The sequence below is a fragment of the Chenopodium album genome, chromosome 6 (assembly GCF_948465745.1).
Source record: "Chenopodium album chromosome 6, dcCheAlbu1.1, whole genome shotgun sequence".
Classification (NCBI taxonomy): Eukaryota; Viridiplantae; Streptophyta; class Magnoliopsida; order Caryophyllales; family Amaranthaceae; genus Chenopodium; species Chenopodium album.
Window position 1 is genome coordinate 68,744,869 of NC_137839.1, and position 11,613 is coordinate 68,756,481.

Sequence of the window (11,613 nt, forward strand, 5' to 3'; positions counted from 1 at the left end):
CGCCTGAAATGATCCTCCTCCGCTATGATGATATTCCGCGTCCAAGGGAATACCATCAAAGATTATTTCTCTTGAAACAATCCTCATCCGCATTGATAATATTCCACATCCTAGGGAACATCATCGAAGATTATTTCTCTTGAAATAATCTCCAGTTGTTTGTGATAACTCTCCGCAAGCTAGGGAATGATGTCGAAGATATCTTCTCTTGAAGTTATCCTCATTCGATGCGATAATTTTCCAAAGGAAATTACCGAAGATCCACGCCTGTCGATCTTTAAAAGTTCGCCTGAACTTTGCCTCCGCTATGCCTGTACGTCGGCGCTCTTTTGCTTTGAACCTGTATGTCGGTGCCTTTTGCTCTTGAACCTATATGTCGGTGCCTTTTGCTCTTGAACCAATGCTTAGGCGCTTTAAGCTAAGTGAGACGATCTCTTATCAGGTCGATCACTTTATGTAATCAAGCCGATTACTTAATCATGTCAAATTGCTTAGAGGGGCTAACTGGCGTACCAAGGAACCCAAAACATGTTGCATAAGGCTAGCACAACCTCAACAGGTGGCTGAGTACTTTGGCGTCGCTGAAAAACCATCAGCGCCATAAATTTGGCGTTAGCGCCAGGCGCTGATGTTGGCGCCAGACGCCAAGCCCAGATTGTGACGCCAATGCCTAGGGACTGGCGCTAGCACGGGATTTTCTTTTAAATGCCCGTTTCTTCTTCATTCGCTGCTCTGTTCGTCGCGAAATTGCTCGAAAGAAGTCCGAAACTTCAATTGCTCATTGCTTGCTTGTTTCTCAACCGAATTCGCTCAAATTTGTTGCAAATCAAAGCTCTTCTCATCTATTTTCCCGATCTATGTAAGTTTTCCTCAAACTCACACCGGTTTTTTATGAATTCTTAGCATGAATATTCACGAATTTCATGAAAATTCGAATTCTATGATGCTCAATTTGCTTTGTTTGTCAAGTTTTATGCCATGAAATTGCTCGTTTATGTTTATATATTGCCTTGGGAGTAATTTGAGACTTGTTTGACTCAATTTGGTGAAGAAATGAGCAATCTGCCATTGTTGGACCTCTTAAGGTCGTGAAGAACAATGTGGCTTGTTATTGACATTTTTGCTAGCAATTCTTGTTCAATTTGTCACAATAATCACTATAGTGTTGCAAGAAATTGTTTGATTGCTTGAAAAAGTGCTGTCATGCACAATTTGAATTTGTGCTCTGTTTTAGTACTACGTACTCTGTTTTTGCGAACATAGTATCATGCGGCTAGACAAACCTTAGATACTATAGAACCTTAATTTATGATGATTCTGCACAATGTAGCATGGCTAGACAACGAGGCTCGGGTTCACGGTCTCGAAACACTAGACAGGAGCATGAGCCCGTGGAGGACGACGCCACGCCGTCCACTTCGCTTGGTCGGCTTCCGGAGTGGGACGAGCAGACTCTGTTCTTTGCCCCTGTCCACCACATTTCTGAGAGGGTGAGACGGGGAACCGAGCCCGGGAGGACACGGCATCACGGCTCTGGCTGTGACGGTCTAGGCGATTTGTACAGGATGCACATCGCTAGGGACCTCGAGACGAGACTCCTATGGGAGTCCTGCGGGCTAGTTACTCTGTTTGAGACCTCCGAGGCTATGGTCGCCTCCAGCGGGGGTCATCACGTAGTGCGCGCTTTGGTGGAGTTCTTCTGGGACACTACCAACACCTTCCATTTTCCCTGGGGCGAGATGATGGTCACCCCCTCAGACTTCAGTCTCATCACATGACTGGAGTTCACTTCTGTGCCACTGCCGTTCGACGGTGGGATCGACGTCTTTTCTTCGGAGGTCGAGGAGTTGTTGGGGCCGATTGCTATTCGGGCCCGAGCTGAGGTCGAGACGACTCAGTTTAGTGCTAGAGGGATTCGCCGCTCGACGCTAGCAGCGGCTCTTGATGACGATGCGACCACCCGAGAGCAGCGGGTGCGCATCTTTGTGCTGATGTTGTTGTCAGGGACCTTCTCCCCTGACAAGGGTAGTAGGGAATTGCTTTACTACCTCCCTGCTGTCCGTGATCTCCAGCGGATCGGGACTTATGACTGGGCCAGCTTGGCCTATGCTGATTTCGTTCGTGCTCTGAGGGACTCGTGTCGTCATCGGTTCTTTAGGACGAACGTTGCTTTGTCTGCTTTTTGGAAGGTCGTAGAGGTAAACATTATTCCCTATAAAGTTCAACCCTACATGTTAGTTAGCATTTATTCACACTTCTAACTCTTTGTAGATCTGGTTCTACGAGCACTTTCCTTCTGTTGCGCCGGCGAGACCATTGCCGAGGGGATTTCCGGTGAGCGCCTCTTGGGGCGGCCACCACGTGGACATGTCTACTGCACGTGTCCGGAGTTGGATCATCTCGGTATGACTTTTAATGTTTATCTTGCTCTTCCGTAGTGTTTTAAATATATTCTTGCCTGATTGATGCTTTTTATAGGGACATGAGGTGGTATACCGACCGTGGGGCGGTTGGACAGTCCCTGGATTAGCCACACAGTACTCTGCTGAGCGTTGCTATTTTCTGGGGACCTACGGAGCGGTCGCGTACTTAGGAGAGAGGGTCGCTAGACAACACTCTTCTGATGTCTTCGTTGTTCCTGCTCCCCCGCCACATCACATGTTCGACGAGGCACGGTTATCGAGCATGGCTGAGGGAGCTGGTTCCCTCTGGCGGTCCCATGTGATCCTCGGGCGGTGTTACGCTGAGGAGCTACTACCTTTATTAGCTCCAGCCCCTGTACCGGCTGAGGATGTGAGGGTAAGATTCTTAGCTTTTTATTTTTCGCTAAGTAGCCCCCAAGTAATACTTTAATTTTTTTTATCAGGATGGTCCTGCTGAGTTTGTGCCGCCCCGTATGTCCATTCACTACCAGGGGATATACGGGCCGATCGAGGAGATGATTTCTCCGGCTCCCAAGGGCGAGCGCTTCGTGGAGCGGTCGATTCCTCGCCACCAGACTAGTGTAAGCCTAGTTTTAAATTCAGAATTTTTTGTGTTTGTCTATCATGTATTTGCACTGACTTATTTTTCTGACAGTTTTCACGCGAGGTGGTTTCGGTTATGGCACGATGCATAGATGTCTTTCGGAGCCAGCTCGTCCGGATGAGGAACACGGCCACCTGTCGTCGGGATGACGTTGTCCGAGAGGTAACCTTTCTTCACTCATTATTTCTGCATTATAGCTTCAATTTTACCTTGTTTTTGATTTAATTCTTTTTGCAGGGCCAGCCTATCGCTTCTCACACCCGTACGAGACTTGAGGGGCGGAGAGATCCGGCGAGGTCTAGCTCGAGACGTTGTCGTACTTCGTCAGGGGGTAGAGGCGGTCGTTCTGAGGCTGCTCGAGCCGATGTTGCTGAGGGCTCGGGATCTTCCTCTGAGGGTGCACCTGCTGCACCGGTAGGAGAGGCTACCTCGGCTTTCAGAGGTGGTGGGATGTACGAGGTCGGCTCGTCATCGCAGCAGCCTCCGCGGCCTCATCCTCAGGTTGATCCTGGCTGGAGTGGCCCCATCTTGAGTCTTCCTCCTCCTACGGAGACTGGAGCTGGTGTTGAGGCTGGAGCTGGTGGAGAGGTGACTCCTCGTACGGCGCAGTTTTATGGCATGATGGGCCTACGTCCTCCAGCGCCGTAGTCTGTTTCTGTATATATATTTTATTTTGACTTTTTATAGAACTTTGCCTTTGACTCATTATTTAGACACATTTTGTATTTTATGTTATCGTAAATTTATTTGATTGCTTATTATTATGTTAGTGTATGTTAGTGTGTGCAAAAGAAGTGTGATAACAATTTTGCGCAAAAATTCCGTCATTTTTATTATTGATGGAGGATATTATCCGACTCTCTCCCCTAAAAAGAAAAAATAAAAAGGAAAAGAAAACGGAAAAATGCCGGTTTTTTGAAAATTAAAATAAAATCCAAAAAGAATGAGATAAATTAAAAAAGATTTCTATATTTAATTAATTAAAAAAAGATAGAAAAGATATTTAAGAAAATTTAACAGGGCCATAAAGTCATTAACCGACTCAAGTTTAATATCAAAAAACGCAAACTGAGCACGCGCGGCTGTCATGGTGACTTGGCGCCAACTGGCGCCACATTGTGGCGCGTGGCGCCAGGCACTACACTTAGCGTGTGGCGCCAAGCTCTGGGGGGGTGGCGCCAATATCGGGGCCTTGACGCCAATTTGCGCTGACTCCGTATTTCATTCAGATTAAAATTCTTTGCAATTTGTGCATAAATAGCCCCCTGCTCAGCCGATTCTTCTCATAATTCCAGCGAATAAAATTATTCTCTTCTTTAGAAAAAATAATAATCATGTCTTTAGCCACTAAAACCTTCACCCAATACACTCATGAATGGTGTCGATCTCTTAATGCTAGAGACAGAAAAGAATTAGATTTATTTCACTTGGGGGGAATTTATGGCATCAAAGGGGTAGATCTAGACCTAGACTTCATACATGCTGCTTTAGAATTTTGGAATATTGATACACATTGTTTCAGAATAGGGTATGATGAGATTAGCCCTTTGCCAGAGGAATTTAGTGCTATCTTAGGCTTCCCTGCAATAGACCTGGTAGTAATCCCTAGAGTAGATGCATATTACTATAAGGATTTCGAACGCTTCTTTAATTTAAAGGAAAGGGATTTATCAAAGATAGTAGATGGCAATATAGTGAATTTGAAAGAATTCGCACGCTATTACTTTGATAAACCTCTTTCTGAATCCTTTCATATATATAGAAGAAGGGCGTTTTTATTTTGCATGCTCAATCAATTTTTTCTTAGTAGTGGTAAAAATAATGAGGGTCAATCAATTATCACCACTGTACTAGAACAAATTGAATCAGGGAGGAATCCAATGCCATTAATAGTTGGAGAGACCATGATTAGTCTCGATGAATTGAAAAGGGACCCAAAAGCGCCTTTTCACGGTTCTCCAGTCTTACTACAGGTAGAAAAATAATATTTTTAATTACAGAAATAAAAAAAATATATTTTTGTATTGTAATAATAATTGTGTTTGCATTGCAATTTACAGATGTGGCTAATGGAGAGGCTAGGATTAATTAGCCCTCCAGATGACATTGAAAAATATACTCCCAATTGCTTCGTGAGAAGAAAGAAGCGCATCCCTAAGATTAGGCGCCATGGGTGGAGAAAAGTATTTGAATCACGTGATTTTGCTATCAAGTGGGTCATCCCATGGTGGAAAATAGAAAGGATGGTTGGTGTTAACAAGCAACCTTTCTGCCGTCTTCCAAGCTTGTCTCGCGTAACATATTATTATCCTTGCAGGGTAAAGAGACAATACGACTTACTTCAAAATGTTCCTTCCGGGGATCTTCGTCCTCCCTATGAGTACCCTGTATCTCAAGAAGTAGATAGATTCGACGCTTACTGGAGCGCTAGACCTTTATGGGAAGTGATTACCCAAAAGGTTCCCCCTTCTTTACCTAATGATGTAAAGAAGTGGTTGCTGAAGAAATCCTCGATTGATCAGGGTAGAACCGATGTGAAGAATCGTCTAGGTGACAGGGTGACACCTGCCAAAGAACGCTTAGGTGCAAGAATTGAATTCAAAACACCTACAATGCCTAGGAAGAAAAATACTATTAGAGACAAAGGAAAAAGGAAAGCTAACACCACAGACAAAAAGGCTTGGGTGGAAAAGAAGCATGGAGTGCTAGCTGAAGGGGAGACAATCTATTCCAAAATTGAATGTAGGTCCTCTAAAGGATGCCTACTAGCTAAAGTAATAGATGAAGAGGAGGAAGCAGAAAAGAATTGGAAAAGAGCTAAAAAGGAAAAGAAAGATTAAAAGCATTGCTTAGCTTTAGATTTATTAGAATTAGATTGTTATTTAAAGTTAATTTATTTCAGCCTTGTTTAAATGTAATTTTATTTTATTAATGAAATTTCAGCTTTCAATTAAATTGTTCACTTTAAATATATTTTATTAAAGCAATGAAAATCGAAAAAAAAAATAAATTAATTTTCCAGAAGTTCTTCGAGTACGGAGGTCGAAAATTTTCCGAAAAATACCGAAATTTGCCCAGATTTTATTTCCAAATTGGCGTCAGTAATTGGGGTTTGGCGCCAGCTATTGAGGTCTGGCGCCAGGCGCCAATCTCATCGGCTGGCGCTAATGACTTTTGGCCGGCGCCAGGCTCTGTTCTGCGACGCCAATAATTTGCCGATTTTCTGTTGACTTTTTAATTGATTCTGGAATGCGGAGATGTCGAAAAATAAAGTGGCTGCACCCGTAAAGGGTTGCCTACGTATCCTTTCCTAAGGAATCAGGCCGAACGTAGCTCTCTTGAGTATCCTACTCAAGTAATTATGGGTAGTATTTCTTAAGTTGGTCAAGATTGGTCATGTTTGAGAATTCATTGCCATCCATATCAGTTAGTTTTGCTGCACCACTTGACAGGATTGCTTTGACAATGTAGGGGCCAGACCAGTTAGGTCTAAATTTTCCCCTTAGATCTAAAACATTTTTCCTTAGTGGTTTAAATACCAAATCCCCTACTTTGATATTTCTTGTCTTGACCTTCTTAATAAAATGTCTAGCCATACGAGTTTGATAGCAATGAGTGTGATGTAGAGCTTCTAGTCGTTTTTCGTCGAGTAGAATCAATTCTCCATATCTTGCCCTAGTCCATTCAACTTCATCGAGTTTACTCTCTAGCGCAATGCGAAGAGATGGTATTTCTAGTTCGACAGGTTGTACGGCATCCATTCCATATACCAAGGAAAATGGCGTATTTTCTGTTGATGTACGGATTGACGTGCGATAACCCCACAATGCGAAGTGGAGCTTGTCAGGCCAATCCTTATAACTTTCTGTCATTTTCTCGACGATAGTCTTTAGATTCTTATTAGCTGCCTCGACTGCTCCGTTTGCTTGAGGTCTATAAGGGGACGAATGATGATGTTGGATGCCACATTTTTGTAGCAATTCTTCACATTCGGCTTGAAAGTGAGTTCCATTGTCACTTATCATTTCATGTGGGACTCCATATCGACAAATAATATTTCTCTCGATAAAGAGTGCTACATGTTTTGCAGTGAGTTTAGCATATGATTGCGCTTCGACCCACTTTGTGAAGTAATCGATTGCTACTAGAATAAATTCGTGGCCTCCTGTTCCTGGGGGAGTGATTTTGCCAATTATGTCAATTCCCCATGTAGAGAATGACCATGGCGATGTGTAGGTGTAGAGCACAGATGGAGGGACATGTTGTAAAATGGCATAAATTTGACACTTAGGGCATCTTTTTACGTATTGATGGCAATCCCTATTCATTGTAGTCCAATAATATCCTTCTCGCATTATTTCTGGACTAACATTTTGCCATTTACATGAGTTCCACAGATTCCTTCGTGAACTATTCTCATTATTCTTTGTGCATCCACCTTTCCTACACATAGGAGAGCTCGACCTTTAGGTACCCTTTTATGTAGCTCGTTGTCTATGAGTACATATTGAGAAGCCAAAAGTCTCAGTGCTCGCTTTGCTCTTTTTTCAGCATGAGGAGGGTATTCTCCATTGGTGACATAGTTGAGTATGTCTGTGTACCATGGTTCTTCTTCTTGTTCTTCTTCTTTGTCTTGGACTAAGTCGTCGTCTTCTATAGCCTGGATATACGCTGGTTTATGCCTTTTTTCGATAGTTAGAGGCATTTGCTCGATTTCCGTGGGAATCCTAACCATTGAGGCTAATCTTGCCAAGGCATCAGCAAATTGGTTTTCTTCTCTAGGTAGATATGTGTATTCTACCTTCTCTAACTAATCGGTAAGAGTTTCCAGATAGGTTTGGTAAGGGGCTAGGCTTTCACTCCTTACTTTCCACCTTTTAGATATTTGATTGATGATCAAAGAAGAGTCTCCGAATATCCTTAACTTCTTTACTCCCAATGCCAGGGCTGTTTCAAGGCCTACCACGCATGCTTCATATTCAGCAGCGTTGTTGGTAACGTCGAAATCAAGCTTTATTAAGATTGGAACGTGTTCTTCTTTAGGTGATACTAGTAGCACTCCGACGCCACATCCCTTTTGGTTTGAGGCTCCATCGATATACAAGGTCCAAGTATCATCTTCGGTAACCATCAAATCTTCATCTGGAAATTCATTGTCTTGTATTGGTGTCGAGTCTTCTATTGGAAAGTCTGCCAGAAAGTCTGACACCACGGATCCTTTAATAGCTTTTTGTGGCATAAACCGTACATCAAACTGGGCTAGATTGACTATCCATCTTGAAATATGTCCATTGAGTGTTGATTTCTCGAACAGATACTTGAGTGGATCCAATCGGGAGACTACGAAAACGGTATGTACCAACATGTAATGTCTCAACTTAGTTGTGGCCCATACCAAAGCGAGGCACAATTTCTCGAGCGGTGTATATCGTGTTTCGTATTCGAGCATCTTTTTACTTAGGTAATAGATTGCGTTCTCTTTGCCTTCTACCTCTTGTGCTAGCATGGCTCCCATTGTCTCTTTGGTAACCGTCAAGTATAACCTAAGAGGTATCCCGGGAAGTGCTGGCGCTAATACGGGAGGATCTGCGAGATAGGCTTTGATCCTGTCAAAGGCTTTTTAACACTCGTCATCCCATATTACTGGTACATTCTTCTTGAGCTTCTTGAAGATTGGTTCGCATATCGTTGTCAATTTCGATATGAATCTACTTATGTATTGCAACCGGCCAATAAACCCTCGAATCTGTTTCTCGGTCTTGGGCGGTGGCATCGACATGATTGCCTTAATCTTGGTTGGATCTACCTCTATTCCTCTAGAGCTTATGACGTATCCCAAGAGCTTGCCCGAGGTGACTCCAAAAGCACATTTTGATGGATTCAACCTCATATTATATTTTCTTAGCCTTTCGAAAAATTTCCTTAAGGCTATTTGATGGCCTGGACGGTCCTTTGATTTCACAATCATGTCGTCGACATATACTTCGACTTCTTTATGCATCATGTCATGGAGTAAGGCAGTTGCTGCACGTTGGTAAGTAGCACCCGCGTTTTTCAACCCAAATGGCATTACCGTGTAGCAGTAAGTGCCCCATGGTGTGATGAAGTTCGTTTTCTCCATGTCTTCTTCTGCCATGAGAACCTGATTGTACCCTGCGTATCCATCCATGAATGAGAGAAGCGCGTGATTTGCCGTATTGTCTACCAGAATATCAATGTGTGGCAAAGGGAAGTCGTCCTTTGGACTTGCCTTATTTAGATCTCGATAGTCGACACACATCCTTACCCTTCCGTCTTTCTTTGGAACTGGGACGACGTTGGCGACCCATTCGGGGTATTTGGATACCTTGATGAAACCTGCAGTTATTTGTTTTTGAACTTCTTCTTTTATCTTAAGTGCTACGTCGGGTTTCATTCGACGCAACTTTTATTTTACAGGTTTCATTCCTGGGATTAGTGGTATAGTGTGTTGAGCTATTTCTCTATTAATGCCTGACATATCTTTGTATGACCAAGCAAATACATCGATAAATTCTTTAAGCAAGTTAATTAAATCGGTTCTTTCTTGTTTATTCAATGTTAGTCCGATTTTAACTTCTCTTTTATGATTTGAATCATTCGAGATGTCAACTGTTTCAGTTTCTTCAATTACTGGTGTTTTCTTTTCGAGTGTTTCCATTGCTTTAATAATTTCTTTGTCTTTTTCATCGTTAGCTAAGCAATGCTCGTCATCTTAGGTCAGGGAAGAACACAAGAGGTAAGGAGAATGAGAAATATTATTATACTCTGAGATCATTACATCAAAGAATGATATGTCCTCAGGGACTGGATCACTAACTATCCTAGGAGAAGAAATAGGAAGGGGAGGTGTTATTGTTAAAGACTTAGAAGACTCTAAAGGGAAAGACTCTGACTCAGACTCTGACTCAGACGACTCTTTGAACATCGGCCCTTGCCCTGTCGTGATTGATATCTTCCTTCCACTTGGAGTAGTCACTTTGATAGTCTTGCGCCACCCTTGTAGTGATCCTTCGGTTGGAGTAATTAGCTTCGAGGGGTCGAAGTTTTCGCTTTGTAGGACTGTTTGAATGAGCGAGGAGTTATCTTCTTCATAAGCTGGCTCATTCTTTTCTCACCCAAACAGTAATCCCATGACGTTAAAGTCAAAGCATGGAGGTGCTTTCTCCTTATGGACGGGAGTTGGGATTTCGCCAGTGAAGTAGCAATCCAAGAAAATCTCGAATCCTGGTTGTCGTATTCCATTTACAACAAATGGCTCGGGAAATTCGTGACATGGATAATCCTCTCCTTCTTTTATGAACTGACCATTAAGCGTAAGAGGGTACTGATCCATTGGAATTGCTTTCTTTTGAATGCGAGCATCCCTACGTGCTTTCAACTTGTCCTGGGCTCGCTTGAGATCTTTCCGAGTCGGTTCGAAACCAAGTCCGAAAGTATCTAACTTAGGGAGGCCAGGTGACTCCAGCGATTCTGCTATCCCCTTCTTCTTTCCTAGGGTCATCCCAGGGAAGTGTCCTTGTTTCTTCAGCATGGTGTTGACAATCATGTTGGAATGGGGGTCATGGCAAAGAGATGTCCTTTCATCCTCCTGGATTAAGGAGACTTCTTCATTAAAGCCCCATAGGTCTTCATCATCTTCGTCGTGCTCCACATTGATGATTGGATTTTCTATGGATTTGATCCTCATCGACGAAGCATCAATAGTGATTGGAATTCCCCCAACTATGGCTTTCACTTGTTGGTGGAGAGATGAAGGGACGACTTTTAGATCATGAAGCCAAGGGCGTCCCAACAACAAATTAAATGAGGCTTTGATGTCTACTACTTGAAAAGTAGTAGCATGTTCTATTGCTCCTGCCGTCACATTTAGAGCTATTTTGCCAAGAGCTTGACGGCGAGTATTATCGTAAGCTCTTATTCCTTGTGTGGACGGAGTTAAATCCTCGTCCCTTATGCCTAGCATCCTCGCAGTTCTAAGTGGACAGACATTGATAGCTGATCCATTGTCTGCAAGAGTCATGGGAACATTCATCCTTTTGCAGACTACTGTGAGGTTTAATGCTTTGTAGTGTTTGTCACCTTCCGGGGGTAAATCTTTGTCAGAGAAGGTGATTAGATTAATCGGACTGGGAAGGTCACTTGTGAGGAAGTTAGCTAGTCCCTCAGGAGTAGTGTCAGAATCTATCCCGATTTTATCCAAGGCATTCATTACAGCCAACCTATGTTCTCGAGATGTTGCCAGGAGCTTCCACACATTCATCTCAACTTTTGTCTTCTTAAACTGTTTAACAATGTCGTTGTCTTCGATGATAGGTATGGGAACTTGTTGTACGGTAGGCATAGGTTGTGTTGAAATGGGAGGTTGCATCCTCCCGGATCTTGTGAGGACGTCTATTGATGAATCTTCTTCAGCCCAAATATCGTCTGTGGTGTATGATACAGAAGGTGAAGGTTCTACTATGTCCTTTAGGTAGACATCTTCTTCATCACTGTACCACACTCCATTAACGGTTATATCCTCTTCCTGTTGAACTTGGACTAATTTCTTTTCATCAATCATTTTCT